Source organism: Apium graveolens, chromosome 7 (assembly GCF_009905375.1).
Source record: "Apium graveolens cultivar Ventura chromosome 7, ASM990537v1, whole genome shotgun sequence".
Classification (NCBI taxonomy): domain Eukaryota; kingdom Viridiplantae; phylum Streptophyta; class Magnoliopsida; order Apiales; family Apiaceae; genus Apium; species Apium graveolens.
This window is the reverse complement of record NC_133653.1, coordinates 200,915,239-200,932,383: the sequence shown is the minus strand read 5'-3', so window position 1 is coordinate 200,932,383 and position 17,145 is coordinate 200,915,239. Positions and strand designations below refer to the sequence as shown.

At 32.2% G+C, this 17,145-nt stretch overlaps 1 long non-coding RNA gene and 2 pseudogenes across 3 annotated transcripts; 2 read left to right on the top strand and 1 right to left on the bottom strand.

Annotated features, from left to right (window-relative positions):
- The first annotated feature begins 8,626 nt into the window (after positions 1 to 8,626).
- On the top strand, positions 8,627 to 10,295 carry LOC141672690 (uncharacterized). Of its 3 annotated transcripts, none has more exons than XR_012555658.1 (5): positions 8,627 to 8,879; positions 8,981 to 9,055; positions 9,151 to 9,334; positions 9,753 to 9,903; positions 10,025 to 10,295. It is a non-coding gene; the product is annotated as an uncharacterized LOC141672690 (long non-coding RNA). The 3 variants fall into 3 exon arrangements; XR_012555656.1 differs by having other exon boundaries at positions 10,016 to 10,295; XR_012555659.1 differs by having other exon boundaries at positions 8,972 to 9,055; positions 10,016 to 10,295.
- A 7-nt stretch (positions 10,296 to 10,302) lies between these two features.
- On the top strand, positions 10,303 to 11,917 carry LOC141672689 (E3 ubiquitin-protein ligase SINAT4-like; annotated as a pseudogene).
- A 565-nt stretch (positions 11,918 to 12,482) lies between these two features.
- On the bottom strand, positions 12,483 to 14,245 carry LOC141674357 (ABC transporter C family member 3-like; annotated as a pseudogene).
- Between the last annotated feature and the right edge of the window lie 2,900 nt (positions 14,246 to 17,145).

The following is a 17,145-nucleotide window of genomic DNA, read 5'->3' as shown; positions in this document are numbered from 1 at the left end:
ATAAACACCTATATCTATATATTACTCTAAGTCACATATATACATCTGGGAGCTATATTGCAGAACCTGTGTCTATATTACCAACAGCTAATTCAACGGTCTAGGATGAAGAAGTTAACAAACCCAATTAGGTAGAACTGATGGAAAAATTAACAAGAAAAAATCTGTTACATGGCTATTTATGTATATATATTCAATCTTAAGTATGGACATACCTCATAACAGAAATGTAAGTTAGGAAATTGCTCTGATAGATGAATAAGGTGTGATGGTTTCCAGGACCAATGTTTCCGTCGAGCGATGTTAAAATGGATAAAGTTTGATTTTGGGAAGAATAGACTAAATTTGGCCCGACCACTATTAAGTTTAGTTAAACTATTTTTTTAATAATTAAAAAAATTATTTTACGTCGGATATGCTAAGTATTTGTAATAATCTTATACGTTGGTGAACCGAACCTGACGTAAATGAGTTTTTATACGTAGATAAATTTATAGACTACGTATATGTCACCCTTATATATTGGCTGTTTACTGAACCAAATTAAATTGTACTTTCAGAAGGTTAATATACGTCGCCTTTTTAAAAAACCCGATGCATGAAGACTTATATATGTCAGATTCTTCTATGTGCATCATAAATTTGGCGACATAAAAGTTTGATTTTGACTAGTGAATTTGATGTCTATGACTGGTTGTATGAATGAATATTCCTTGGAATTGCTTGGTATTTATTTTGGGAAATGCATTATTCAGGATATGTATTTCAATTATTTTTTTGGCTGAAACTATGTTGCAGTAGGTACTAAATCTGTTGTAAATCATTAACCTTTTGTAAGATAAAAGATGTTGCTACAAGTATGTTGCCATAGGTAAAAGATGTCCCACATAAGGGCCCCACATATAGGTCCCACGTAAGGGCCCCACAGATAGGCCTCGCGGGTGGACCCCCTTTGAGCCCCACAATTCTGAAAGAAATTCTAAGATCTTTTGCAACACACTAAGTATGTTACTATAGAGTCCAAAATATGTTTCTATTGAGATCTATTGTAACAGATATTGGTATGTTGCAATAGAGTAGTTTTTATGTTGCTATAGATATCTATATTAACTAGCTACTAGTCAACATAGCTCTGTTGTTTCCTTAGCCCTTTTTGGGTCTTTAGTAATATTTTTTTGGTCCTATATATAGCAACACAGTTATGGGGTTGCTCAATGTAATCAATAGTGTAGTGAAAGGTCCACTTATTCAGAATAGATAGAGAATGATCCAACTGTACATATGTTAAAATGGTTAGAAAAAAATATTAAATTAAACTAAACTTAATAAATAAAGTCTAACTAAACTTAATTCTAAGTTTCACCCTACACTCTTAGTGAAATTTTGTCATATTAAATTAGATATCAATATGAACCTTGATGCTCAGAACATCCAATTTTGAAGTAACCATCAATCACCTATATTAATACCACTTTCAATATTTAACAACAACTTAAGTATCAACATCAATCAGAAACTGAATTAAAATTGTATCTCACATTTTATACAAAACAGAAATACTTTGTAAATCATTTATTGTATGATTATCAAAACAATTTAGAAACACGACGTCCTTTAATAAACTTTATTACAGATGATAAAATCTCTTTGATTGTCTAATAAAATCCGTATTGATATAGTTATTAATCTCTTGTTTATTCCACCTCCCTTCTTCCTTTCCTTCTTTCCTTCATTCTCTTTGCTCTATCTTAAACCTTTAGTTCTCGAGACATTTCTCTCACTTGTTCATTCTTGTCCATTCAAATAACTTTTTATTTCTCTTGTCCATTAAAAAGGGCATATTCATTCAAGTAAAGCTTCACACACTTGCAGCAAAATCTGAATTCTACTTGTTCCTTACTTTCTCCAAATTTCTTATTCCTTTGATTTCGAATTTGAAAGTCAGATCAAAATATGACTTAATCTAATTGTAATCGATTTCCATCTAACTGACCATTAATTGGTAAAATTAGCCAATTATCTCACTTAATTGATCAATTACACCAAGTGATGACTAACTAAATGAAATTAGAGACCAATTACATATAGTCGGATTTGTTGTAACTACCCTTTTTTAGGAGCCGAGATCACAATTGTTTGGAGTATCAACATGAATATCAATAACACATGGATATATACTTTCTATTTTTAAGAGTAGGGGCATCTCCTTTATATTATTACACTCAGTGTAAGTGAGTCACGCCTGCTTATCAGAATTTATGATGTTATCAGAGTATTTCTCCAGTAATCATAGAGTGTGAAAAGTCACCAAGAATTTTTTTTGCTTTTCTAATACATATTACTTAATACCAACAATGCACTTGGGTCTTCCCTTCAACATTTTTACTCTCAATCTCAAAGGAGTACCTGAATTTTATTCTTTTCTTTTCTTTTCTTTTCTTTTGATAAGTGAGGCTTATCAGCACTTAGTTCATTCTAATGATTTACTGACATCAGAATTTGACAGATAAGAAACAAGAATCTAGTTTGTGAATTAGTAATAAGATATACAAAGTAAACTTGACTATGCTCAATATCAGAATCTGCTTGTGTTAATGAGTTTCCACATAAACAACTAATTCAAACATAGAATTTCTAGTATGTTAAAGACTACTAGGTCAGCATCTAGCACAGTTATCCTCATTGGATTGAATAGCCACAGAACTCACCATTTCACCACCATACATAATACTAACCCGTATAACTCATATCTTTAGTTCAACTTAAGATTATAGCGAACAATTCTTATTATACCATACCTTTTCTCATATCTTCTGATTATAACAAAATATCACTACTGAGTACAATTATAAATTATTCTAGAATCCTTCTAGTTCGTGTTTCGATTCAAGATTTCTAATTAACAATTTATCCATCCTTGAAAATATACACTTATTCTTATTTGTTAACTTGTTCAACTTTTGATAACCAACACATGGTCTCAACTATCATGATCTTATAAAAGAATTTATTTGGTTTTAAAGCATCATTTCTTAAAAATTATTACAGTTAAACCACCATACCTTCATCTCCACTTATGCCTTTTTATACTGAACTTCCTTCACCGGTTCGGTTTTGAGTATCAAATTTTCCATAACTCATTTACTTTAGTGGGAAAACCCAACCATTCCTTGAAGAATACCCTTGAAGTTTATTCGTAACTAGAACTTCTTTGATCTTGAATCTTCATGAAAAATATCTCTCACATGATTGAGGTATGTTTCATTTTCATAATGTATTAATCGATTATCTTGTTATTATTAAGAATTTCTTCATTCGCTTCCGTTGTCCAATTAATTCTTTGCCTTATCCGATATACGCAACTTTACTTTCTTATTCTTCTAGTTAATTTACCTCATATGATTCGTTAATTACTCCAATTCACGCTAAAATCTCATACTTACAACGTATCATGTATAAAGATTTCCGTTTCTGATTTGATGTCCTCATAGGCATAATGGTTCTTCTTTGCACGTAAATGTCCACCCTTTATTGGCTTGCAATTATCCACATAACTCAATCTGCTATATGGGTTCATTTAACTTCCTTTTAAAATATTCAAAGAATAGACCTTACACATGAAGGAATTTGTGTATATGATTCTGACTGGAAACCCTTTTTGTAAGGAATAAGAGTACAAGAAAACAATTGGAAGGAATACATAATGATTTGGATATGAGTTAGACAACCATATTTGTACTCAAGATGGCCAGTCTTTCATAATATATGGCATACAACACATGATTAGGTGGCGTCCCACCAATCTCCTCGTCATTTCAACAAAGTGTCACATCATAACACTGCTTGTCTCATTCAGAAAATAAAATTTAAGGGAAAAATGATTTTAAAAGAAATACAACAATTTCCTTATCACCTCATAGAGCTGATCATGAAAGAAGTTCATACTTTATTCAAGATTCATAAGAATATATATTAGTATAGAAAAGAATGAAATCATTGGTCGCCATCCACATTTCATCTATTTACAGCTTCAACGCTTGTCCGATCAATAGATCCCATTCCGAGTCATATATTAGCTTTAGAAAGTTCACTGAAATAGCTTCTTTAATTGATCATTAGAATAAATTCCCATTCATTAGGTCTTGTATCTTTAGCATCACGCTTCCATGCTCAATATTTGTAAAATTCAACCCTATTTGCACTCTTACGAGATTCACAATCATAACTTCAAATTTTTCCTATGCTATCGATCATTCAACATATCGACTCCTTTGTTAATTACATTCTTCCTTTTAAAAAGTCTGGAGATTCTCTCAACATATCAGCTTCTTGTAAATTGACGTATTCTTTGAACTTTAATAGTCTCAGAAATTGGATAAATAGTTTCTCCGTACATTGGTTCTGTCGTTAAACTTATCAAGCAATATTTGTACTCCTGTTAGGAACAATTAAATCTTCTCCATAATAGCGGGTCCACTTGGATTGCTAAATGAATCATACTAACTTCTAGAACAAGTATTCTTCTGGATAATCTGAATCTTATAGCAAACAAGAAACTCAATTAGTAGTTTGACAAACAAGTTTTCAAAACTTGTTTTGTTTAAAAGACTTTTAGAAATTTTTTGTTATGAAAATCTCTTTTGAAAACTGTTTAAAATTTTGGAAATCACAAGCCTAGTCGTCATTACTATATGAGTTGGTTGCAGTCCTTCTCATCAACTACAAACTATTAAATTAGGAAACATTCAGATATGAGCTCATTCCTTTCCATATACCTTCTACCCTTTATTGGGTTCATTTTGTCTTTATTGGTTGACAAAAACTCTAGTTACCGTTGCATATTATCTTATTCATAACTTCACTTCCAGTCTTCCATACTAGTAACACTCTTATCATTATCTCTTACGATTATTGAGTATAACAAGTCTATCTAATAACCATCAAATCTATTTTATAAAACAAGGTCGACTAATATCACATCACATTACTTCTATAAGTATCATGCTTGGTCATAACATCATCATCTATTTCCAAGAAAACTTTTGATTTCCAATCTTCTCAAACTTCTTTGAAATCCATCTATCCAACACCACAAGATAACCATAGGTGGAATACTTACTTGTAGCTCCATATAACCTGGTAGCAGTTATTCTACGGAACACATGAATCTTCTCTTTAGGTTTCTCATCACCCTTCTTAATATCTCGTGCACTCACCATATGTTGTAGCTCTCGAATCCACTCTCATAGCTGTTATTACTTCATAAGACGGGAAATCTGGTAGGACAGATAGATAAGACATATGTATTGAAATATAAAGAAGGTGAGCATAAGTTCAAAGTATAACATGGTATCATGTTTTAGGAGTAAGAATAGGGTTATCAAGCAATCATGTATGACTTTTAAGGGATATATGACTTTTAGGTATAAAGATAAGGTTACTGACACTACTAGGATTTTGCTATCAGACAACACCTCTTAAACAACGGTGGAAAAAAACACCGGTGTCTGAAATTGACAGACAATGGTGGATTTCTTTGACATGAAAAACTGTTGTCTGATGGGTTCTATAACAACAGTTATAGCTGTTTTTTGAAAGTGTTGTCTTTTTTATGTTTAATTACTAAGTCAGACAACCGTTTTAAAATGCACTATTGTAAAATGTCTTTAACCACAACACTTCAAAACCGTTGTTAATAAACTAAGTTTTTGTAGTCTGAGACAACAGTTTTGGCCTGTATGTTGTGTAATTCAAACAAGTGTTTATTATAATAGTTGTCTGGTTAGTCATCAAACAATGATTTTTGCATACCATTGTTTAATGGTATTAAATGGAAAGCTCATATAGACAATGGTTATTAGTATTGTTTGGTAAATGTGGTTCAAACAATGAGTCTATAGAACCGTTGTCTAAACACCTTATTTCGAAGACTGTTTTACTGATTATGAGAGTAACCGTTGTTTGTTGAGTAATGGAAATAAAAACAATTACTTGTACATATTAATGCCCCGGAAAACCAATCCAAAACCATCCAACCATGAAATTTACAAATCATAAATCATCTGACCAATAGACTAGCAATCAAAAAATACTTCCTCAAATGGACAAGTCAAATTAAATCGGATAATACAACCAAATACCATCACAAATTGACAAGTCACTACTAGAAAAAGTAGAATAGACATCGCCTCTTAGACATTGGTTGCTCGTGGAGCCGATGTAAAAGGGTTTTTAGACATCATTTTTAATCAACCGATGTCTTTTGTTAGTATAAATACTGATTTTTTAGCCCAACTGATGTTATAAGTTTATTTTAAAAAAAATGATTTAGCGCCCTCCATTTCCCCATTAACCAAATATTTTGTTCCCTCTTAAAAATCCCCCGATTTTTCCTTCAAATTTTTTAAGTATCCAAATATCCCCTCCCTTATCTAAAAACATAAAACAAAAATAAAAACACTAATCATTCTCGATTCTTCTCTCTCTCTTCTCTCTCTACTCACTTGACCGAAGAACTCTCTACACTCATTTCTATCGACTAGAGAACTGACTCTCTTTGCTCTTTATGCCCGACTCTCTCCTCTCTATCGATCTAATACCTCCTTCCCCAACCCAGTTCTCCCCAACTGCGCTCTCTTTTCTTCGGTGGTTGAAAAAGTATTAAAAATGTCAGAATCGGAGTTAATTTAAAGCTTAAATCGGAGTTTAAAGCTTAAGGAGTCCAAATCTTGAATTGGGTATTCTTTAAAATTCAATTTTTGAATTAGGGGGTTTAATCTGAAACTCTAATTTTTTAATCAGTTAATTTTAATTTGTTTAAATAGCTGATTTGGAACCCTAATTTTTTTAAGGCCTTCCAATAAGTTTTATGAAATTCAATACCTTTTTTTTTTCTTTTCATTTTTCCCTGTTAAATTTTAATGTGAACAAATCAGATCTGTATTTGTGTGTTGATTGTGTTTATGAAACGATGCAGTTTTAGTTTCAGAAATGGTGTTCTTTTGGAGTGTTGCACTGCTAAACAAGCTGCTCTCTCGGGCTGTAAGTTATATATTAGTATTGTTTGATATTTTATGTGATTCTTATGTGTTTGATTTTCTGATTTATTTTTCACAATTTTTTTTGATAGGTTCAACAATCCAATCTCAATAATACATTGCGTTGGTTTCAAGTGCAAACCTCGGCTTTTGATCTCGTATTTGAGTCTCTTTCCCTGTTTCTTATTTATTTATGTAATAGTTGCACAACATTTATATGCTAGTTTCTGTGGCACAAAATACTTTTTAGATGTTTTCAATACAAATCCTAGTGGATTTGTGAATATTTGTATACGGGTCTCTATTGGTGTTGTGAATATTTGTGAAGATCAGTGAAAGAATGAAATTTTTTCAGGATCTTGTACCAGGTTGCAGCAAGGTTAGTTTATTCAAAAAATAATTGGGTAACCGTTAACTATAGCTCCTTATACATGTAAAGTGTTTCTTTTGAAGTTCACTCAAGATTTCAGTTCACTGGTAAAGCAGTTATGTTCGATGAAATCATTAATTATGTTCAATCACTAAAACCACAAGTTGAGTTATTTAGTCAAATTTTTCATGACTATAATCCTTGCTTATTTAGATTTGAGAAGGAAATTTTTTTATTTTATTTAAGTTCCCATACAAGAAGCATGAGAATCCAACCTTGGTCAATGTTCTTGTTGATAGGCATGATTTCAAACAATTATCTTCCATTACTGTTTTAAGTACGTTTTTTCAGAATAAAGATAGCTGCAGTATTTCACCTAATCATTATAGGTTATATGATCATCTAAAATTACTTGGAAATTGTTAAACACTACGCCATAGATGGCCTATCGCAATGGTTTAATCATGCGTGTTTCAAAATTATGTTACCTTAGCTATGCTCATCTTAGCCTACTGCAACATAGTATTTTTAATGTTACCATATCATTTATAACATGTTACTATAGTTTCAAAGTGTTATATACCGTAACATACTATGTTACAATAAGGTGTTAATGGATAAAAAAATAATATTTTACAAACAATAAAATTTATATAATTATATGACTTCAAAATTAATTTATTTTGGTAATATAATTAATTAATAATATTAATATTAGCTAAGATTAATAAATTATATTTTTTGGTTTAATTTTATAAACTGTACTATATAATAACTCACACTTTTTATTAACGGAAAATTTGAACAGTATTTAAATTAAAAAATTTATAAAAAAATAAAAATAAAGTGAAATTAGAAATGTTGGGCTCGGCTTAAAATATTTGGAGAAGCGGAAATTTCGCAGACAAAGTCAAAATTTCCCTCTCTCGGCTTCCAGAATCTCCCTCTCTTTTTATCACTCTCTCCTCTCACACGGTCTCTCCCTCAATAAGCTTTCAATTGAATCGAATCTAATCATCCTCACAGATTGATTACCTCACAGATTGATTATTCGAGCTAGGGGTTTATATCGATAAAATCTCACAGATTCGAATTTCAAACAAAATTAGGGTTTTAAATTGGAATTGGGGATTTTTTATTTACAGCGAATTTTGGGTCATATCCTTTTGCGGTTCTTCTCTCTCTCTCTCTCTCTCTCATTTTGTGTGTATATGTATATCCTACCTCTCCTCCTCTCTCTGATTTTGTGTGTACGCTACACTATTTTTATGCATATTGATATATTAGTTTGTTTTTAGAATTTTAAGTTTCAAATTGAAGTTTTGAATTTTAAGTAACATTTGTTGCTCACAATTGATCATTCCCAGGTGGATATTCTATGCCTGAGAGAGAGGGATCTATTGAATCGCTTTTCTGCAGAAGTTTCTCAGTACCAAGCACAGGGAGTGAGCACAGGACAAGCATTCACTTTGGTAAGAATGCATTTATTTTACTCTCAGTAGGTCTGTATTGCTCTTTTCCTCTCTTCTTCAGACCTATCAGATTGCTGAAGACCTGGGAAAAGCCTTTGCAGATCTTGCGATTTTAAGAACTTTCTTAGAGGCCGAGGAAGCAGAATCGGCTAGCCAAGTGAATGTACTCAGAACCTGTCAGTCTATCATTTGCAAAGTTTAAATAGAATCCATCTTATTGTACTTGTTAATATTCTCTTCCTATGTTTACCGGAATTTTTAAACATTGCAGTATGAAAAAGTTTAGAAGATTGGTGAAGGAACACATGGAGTAGTTTATATGGCTCGTGACCGCGTCACAAATGAAACCATTGCTTTAAAGAAAAATCGACTAGAGCAGGAAGATGAAGGAGTGCCAAGCACTGTTATTAGAGAAATTTCTTTACTAAAGGAGATGCAGCAGGAAATATTGTCAGGTACTGAACATGTGTCTGTTACACATTTCTAGATTATGCATTTCTGCTGCAGTAATAATGTGGCAAATTGTTTTCTTCTACAGAGCTAATGTACTTTCTGATTGTATTGTGTTGCAAATTAACAATGTGCTTTGAATTACTTTCACAAAGCTAATCTGTAATTACTTACATTTGACTTTGTGATGCTTTCTATTATCATAAATTCTGAAGAAAGCTTTAAGTATAGTGATGTGAAGTAGCAAAATATGAAATGTTCTTTGTTAGAGTAGTGTTTAAACACGGGCATGTGTAAGAAGTATCAGACTCGGGGCAATATTTTTTTTTTACATCTTTTTGGCCTAAAGTGTCCGAGTGTTTATACGATTGTCCAAGTGCCTTGTATAAATAAGTGCCAATTCTTGAAACTTTCAACTTTCAGATAGAAACATGCAATGGAAGGCACTGCTGTGGACTGAGAATTGTAAACTCTAAAAACCAAAATCTTGGGGTTTGCTTAAGAATCGAAGAAGGATGAGCCACACTTCAATTCTCTCTCACTTTCTAAATCTCTCTGCTACTTCCCCACTCATGTACTTCTATTATTCTTTACCCATCTTTTTCTAAACATATACATTCATAGTTCCTGTATTTGTATGTTTATTGTGTCTATTGTTTTGCTGATTTTGCTTGTGATTTAATAAGTTCTTGTAGAATTCAGAGGGGTTTCTAGAAAAGGGCTGAGTTGGTTAGTGATTATGGTAAAAGGGGTCGGTGCTTTTGCAGTTTATCACCACCACAGCCTCAACTTTCTGATAATTCTACTACTTCTGTCAGGTTATTCAGTAACTTTATCAATATTTTAACTTCTAAAGTTTTGATTTTTATATCGAAAGATTGTTTTTGTTGAATTTGGATTGTTTTGTATTGATATAGAAGTGGATAATGCTAACTGGTTGTTTAGACCAATCTTTATTTAATTGTAATGGGGATTTCAGGTTTGTTTTTTAATGTGAAAAGTTGCATTTTCTTTGGTTGCGGTGTTGTGCATTCTGTTTTATCTATTACCTATTTATTGGATTTCTAAAGCTGGGCTTTGCGGACTGCTGCCTTTGTGTATTGGTCCCAACAAGCCTATGTCGTGGACTGAGAATTGGACTGCTCAGTGAGTATACGAGTGCATGTATGATTAAGATCCACATGCATGGAAGAGGCAAGTTGCTCTAATTTCTTCTACCACTTTAGCCACTCAATTTACTGTTGTTTCACTTATAAGTGTTTATGATTTATCTTCCTCTCAAATGTTTGCAGTACTAGTGATTTACCTTTCGCCACAAAATGCATCCTTGCGGTGTCACAACGGTCACACATTGTTTCTGTTTAACCTGTAAAGTGCAGGTTCATAATTGATGTCCTACTTGTAGACAAGAACTGGGATATATCAGGTGCCTGGCTTAGGAGAATGTAGCAGAATTGCTTCAACTTTCTTGTAAGTATTACACACTAGGATTTCCGGAGATATTTCCATATGACAACAAACTTAAACATGAAGAAGGATGCAGTTTTAAACCATACAGTTGCTCATATGCTGGATCAGAATGCGCTGTAATTGGCACTATTCCCTTTCTGGTTTCACATCTACGAGATGACCACAAACTGGAATGCACTCAGGATCTACATTCAACCATCGATACATGCAATCCAATCCTCGCGAAGTTAAAAACACCACTTGGATGCTAACAGTAATCCAGCTTACTCTATTTCCAATCCTTGGGTTCTGAAAGCTATTAAATTAGACTCTAATTTGTTTTGTGCAAGGTCTTCCATTGTTTTGGTCACTATTAATTTCTGCCTTCACTTTGAAGCCTTCCAACTTGGCACGTCCCCTGTATACTGCGAATGAACAAGTTATTGGATCCACAACTTTGTCCTGATGCTAGTAACTCAAAAGATACAAATTTTGCAATGCTTTGATGGTAGGAAATTGTTTTCTCTGTTTCTTCACCCCCTTTAAGACTTGTAATCATCTCATAACATTGATTATAGGTCTATTTTACATCAAGATGCCAACTGATTCTTACAAGGAAACTCGTAACCTTACACTTTCACTTGAAGATAATTTGTTTGGTGGTCAAGTGTCAAAGCTTCAGGTTATGATCATGCAAACTTTGATACATGTCACTCACTTTCTACATAATTCCGAATATGCATATTATTTTAAATTTTTGGTTTATCAGTACCACGTGTTTATTGTGCAAATGGCAGTTGATTGCTTTAGTTGTATCCTGGATTTTTCTTTCAGTCTCATATATCTAGTTTCTAATTAATTCCAGTGCACTCTTTTACTTAGAATTTATATTCACTGATTTGTTTCCTGCAGTGGGTAAACAGGATGCTACTTTATCCTCTGAATAAGAAAATAATGATAAGCAGGAACAGATCAGAATAGCTCGTGCCTTGCTAAATTATTGTCAAACTGATCGTCAAATTTTAGTTGATATCGTCCTAGATTATAGACTATGTACCTATTTTTTGGATTATGTGGAGTTGATGGTGATTGTGTGAAAATTGAAACAGTATTTGGCGGGGGTTTGTACCGATTTGAAGTTTGGTGGTTTGAATTGTTTATTTTATTGACTTGTATGAAAAAGAGGTTTATGGCATGTTCAATTTACAAACCAATCATGTCAAATTTTTTTTTTTGAGAAATATGTTAGATTAGGTACTTCAATATTACAAACAAGTTAGTATAATATAATACAAATCATTTAAAACCTGTTACAGTAGGGAAAAAATTGTTATAATGATTTGGTGACCCACATGTGGGGCCCACATTGGCGTTACATGTGGGGCCCACATTGGCCTTACATGTGGGGCCCTTTTTTCAAATTTTAATTGCAAAGGTAACATGTATAGTGTGATACTATAGACATACTTTGATGTTACCTTTGAAGCTTATTGTAACATAAAATTCAAGGTTGCAACAGGGCAAAAGAATGTTACCTTAGGGGCAAAAGGTAACTCGAAAAAAAGTAACTTAATTTTTATGTTACCTTAGGGCTTTTATTGGCTGTGGTAACATTTTTTTAGTTCTATTGTAACATTTTCTTGCTATTGCTATAGGCCATCTATGGCGTAGTGGGTTGTAGACATCAACTTTACCATCCAATGGTCAGTGATCAACTGGCCTATTTGATTTCCAAGATAAGAGGAGGCTCACTTGGTATGGAAGTGTATTGGAACATCCTTTCAACTGATATAATTTTATTCTCGAGATTACAGAGGCTCCATATTACCCAAGTTTGTAACTGGTTTAGGTTGAGGCCATAAGTAACTACTAAGCATGCTATGACTGCAAACCGATATGTCACCAACGTCGGCGAAAAAACTGAGAATATGGAGGAGCAAAATCAGATGCAAAATAAAAATTATGTGCTATAGAGAAGTACCAAGAATCAAACCACATACTTGGATTTATTGTTCCATGAGGAATAGATATCAGGAAAACTAACGAGAATAAAAATGTTAGAGAAGACAATATATCCGAGTGAAAGTTCAACCACTCCCTTACACTAAAACTGTGAAACTTTGGCCGGGAGCTTCCATCGATTAGTTTCATATTTGTTTCCCGAAATATGCTTTCTTGATCAAAACTCCTTATCGTGGTTGATCCTAAGATTGTTTCGGAAAATTTTTGTATACCTGGAGCTTGACGCACTCCAACTAAACAAGCCAGCTCACGTGCTGAAGGTAGATAATATTGCTGCAGTATAAAAATATGACATGTAGCTCAGGATAAAGGACAAGTTACTATGGAAAATACAATTATGCTCGAAACTTGTATGCTTCTGAATATTTTCTATACCAACACTGAAGTTTACATGAGACATCCTGTTTTTGTATTAAATGTACCATCCGTTCAATGCACTTACTCTATTTATGATGCGTCCACTTGGAGTAGAATCAAAGAAAGACATTGGAGCATGAAAAATGCAAGCATGCATTTTGTAGAAGAGTAGTGTTGCTGTCTAGTATCCAACGATTGCAAAAGATAGGGATCTTCCAAGTATGCAAAAAGAACTTTCGATTGCCAAGGCTACATAAATTATTATTAACGTAGAAACTTTAACTGCAGCAGCCACACTCCTTGACACAGGAGTTTCCCAAGCCATCCAGTAATTGCTTCCAATCTGAAGTACTTGAAAAAAAACTTGTGACAACAGAATAACGGCTATGAGTGCACCCCGATATGCTGTTATCACATATTTCTTGTAGACTAAGAAACCGACTCTCCCTTTCTCCCTTTCTTCTTCATTAACAAGGTGTCCTTTCGTCCCTACTGTTTCATCCGGTGGTTCAGCGCTCTGAACATCTACAGTCTGTTACGAGGCCCGAAAACTCCCTGTACTCTATTCTCACCGAGATTAGAAGATTTAGAAGCTGGCCCAACATCTAAAGAGATGAGTGCAGATAAAGCTGTCTTATGTGCACCCACGAGTTCAATAAAGTCATTCCCTGAATCAAGTAATTTGCCATATTTTTCGGATTGTGTGATCCGGCCATCTTTCATAACCTAATAAGATGGAATTATCTCAAAATATATGATCACATATAATGATGAAGGAGACAAATAAGAAGTCTAGCTCACCAGGATGAGGTCTACAACAGGTAGAAACTCAACTTGATGAGTTACATAAATCACTGTCTTCGACTCCAGAAGCCCAGTAAGCACTCCTGTCACACAAAATTTGTCAAATGATGTATGCCAAATCAGATATATAATAGTAAAACATAATACATATCATCCTCGTCAAGCTTGTAATATGAATGCTTGTAACACGCATAATTAAACATATAAATTAATTATTACAACTACACATGTTTACACATATACAATTCCATACCTAAACTAAACAAGAACACAAACAAGACCATAAACAAGAACAAAAACATACAGTGAGGAACACAACATAAACAACATAAACTAAACATAACAAGAACAAGAACATACTCAATATAACCTAAACAGGATCCATACACATGCGTCTATTAAAATTAAACAAGAACAAAGAGGAACACATGCATCTATTAAAGTAAAAAAACATACAAATGCGTGTGAAATCTTACCTAATCGAGCAAACCCACATCAATATTAACCAAACCCAGCTCCAGAGACCTAAAATCAAACTCGAAAAAAATAAAATAGAAAAAACGAACCCGATTAAAATCAAAACATAAAATTTGAAATTAAATTCGAAAAAACATACTTTTCACACACTAATCGAGTGGTCCAGACTTCCTTCAAGACTCTTCAGCACCAATCAACCTCGATTTATGAATTAATCGAGTTTATTAATTCATATAAATTTTAGGGGTTTTAGGTTAAAGAGAGTGAGTGAGAAGAGAGACAGTGAGAAATGAGAGAGAAGAGAGAAAAGAGACAAGACAGTGAGAGAGAAGAGAGAAGAGAGAATGAGAGAGAGATGAGAGAATGAGAGAGCTAAGAGAGAGGGGGGGGAAACCGTTTTGGTTAATGGGGGGGGAACTGAAAATAAAAAATTTGGTTAACGGGGAGTTTTTTTGTGTATTTACGAGGGAAAGAATGAAGCGGGCGTTTTTTATTTTATTTAAAAAAAATGATTATAGACATCGGTTGGTTTCGATACTGATGTCTTACAACACCTTTAACATCGGTTTTAAAGTAATCGATGTTAAAACTGCTATTAACATCGTTGACATTTCTAACCGATGTTAAAGGGGTGATGTTGTAGGCACTATTTCTAGTAGTGATTGTTTGAAAATCTTGCACATTATATACATTTTACAAGTATAATATTACAAAATATATTATTTAACAAAATACGTTTAGTTTGTAATACATAAATGGTCATGTTGCAAAACAAATATATTATACTTGTAAATGTATGAGATTTGTATAATTTTATTGAAATAATGATATTTGTGAAACATGTTTTTCAATATAACATGTTTTAAAAAATATTTTATTTGTAAAATATAGACGGACTCAGAGGACTCCAATTAAACGGTGGACTCCATAGAACTTTAATCATATATATATATATATATATATATATATATATATATATATATATATATATATAATCGGAGGTCAAACCCCACGTTGACCAGTATATATATATCTGAAAAAATAAAGGTAGAAAAAGTAATCGATTTATGATTCATGAGTTTTGGAAGGGTTAACGAATTGATAAATTATTATTTTAAAACTTGATAGAAATTAAAAAATTGATCCCGAAAATAAATCGATTCAAGACTTTGAAATAAATTTGACGAACATAGAAATTTATGTCCATCAATAGGAAAAAAAAAATTGTCCTCAACAATAGGATAGTCACGTAAGAAAATAAATTTATTTGGTCAATATAAATAAGGCATTTTAACCGGGTGTCTCGAACGAGGGAAAATGTTTAGTGTTATATATATCGCGAATAAAGCTCAAATAATAAACTTGTAAATTTTAATTTAAAACAGGCACAACAATTACCAACATCAAAATTAGGAAAGGGAGGAGATAAAACTTGCAATATTTCAGTTTATTAGCGCACTGCTCAAGAAATCTCACCTCTTCCTACTTAAATACTTCTCGCGTGGAGAAATTCTAAAAATAATAATCCACACAAAATATTTCAGTATAAAATAATTAAACCAAGAATTCTTATATTATTTTTATTTAATAGTTTAATAATTCATAAATATTGACTACTAGATCAATAATTACACTTTGAAAAATTATTACATAAATTGAACAAACATTTCACTTCATATTTTAATAAAATTTAATAATGTTCCTTTAGCGTATACTAATCATTTTCAATATTAATTGATTTAAAATTAATTCTATTTATCAATTCATATTTGTGCTTATAAAATAGATTTATTAAATAATATCTATTCTTTTGGATACCAAATCTTCGATTCACTTTGCAATTAAATTTTACTCTACTTTCAAATAATGCAATTAATTTATCCTAAAACTAATATGATTTTCCGCTATTTACTACTCACTAACAAATCTCAAATTAACCCACCAACACTTTTATGTCACATTTCAATATATTCTAGAATACCCTCTAAATACAATATGTATACATAAATTATGTCAACAACTCAAATTTTAATAAAAAAAAATATCTTTCCAATACATCAATAACCTTTAGAACATTCACATCATGAACCTTAATTTTAAAATCCGAGAATCAAACATCAATTTCTACATGTTATTGCACTCCAAATTCATCATATAATATACCAAAATGACCAGGAAGAAAAGATCTACATGATTATGCCATCAAATCACATCAAAAGCATCAAGAACAAAAATTCCTAATTTAATCAATAAATAATTCGAATTATAACAATTAAATAAGAAAAATACCTTCATTTCTACACTTGAATAGATGATGGATTCAGAAAGAATCTTTCAACACTTCGATTCGATATATTGCACGCTTAAATCGGAGTTCGATAACGCCTTCGTTTGTGCGTTTGATTATGAAGAACGTGACGTTTTTGGGGTTTTTCACTGTAAATTCTATATTTCTACTCATCCATTATGATTATACGAATAAAATGAAATAATAAAAGGGCTTCATATATTTATGGAATATTGGTTCGTATTGGATCATTTTGGATCGATAAATTAGTTATTAGTCGCTAAGTAAATGTAAAAAACGATCTGATTTAATACCCATATTGGATAATTATCCAAACCGGGCTTTTTATAAAACACTTTATATGAAGATAATGTAATATTATCTCATGTTTCAAGAATACGGATTTTGTTGATATATCGA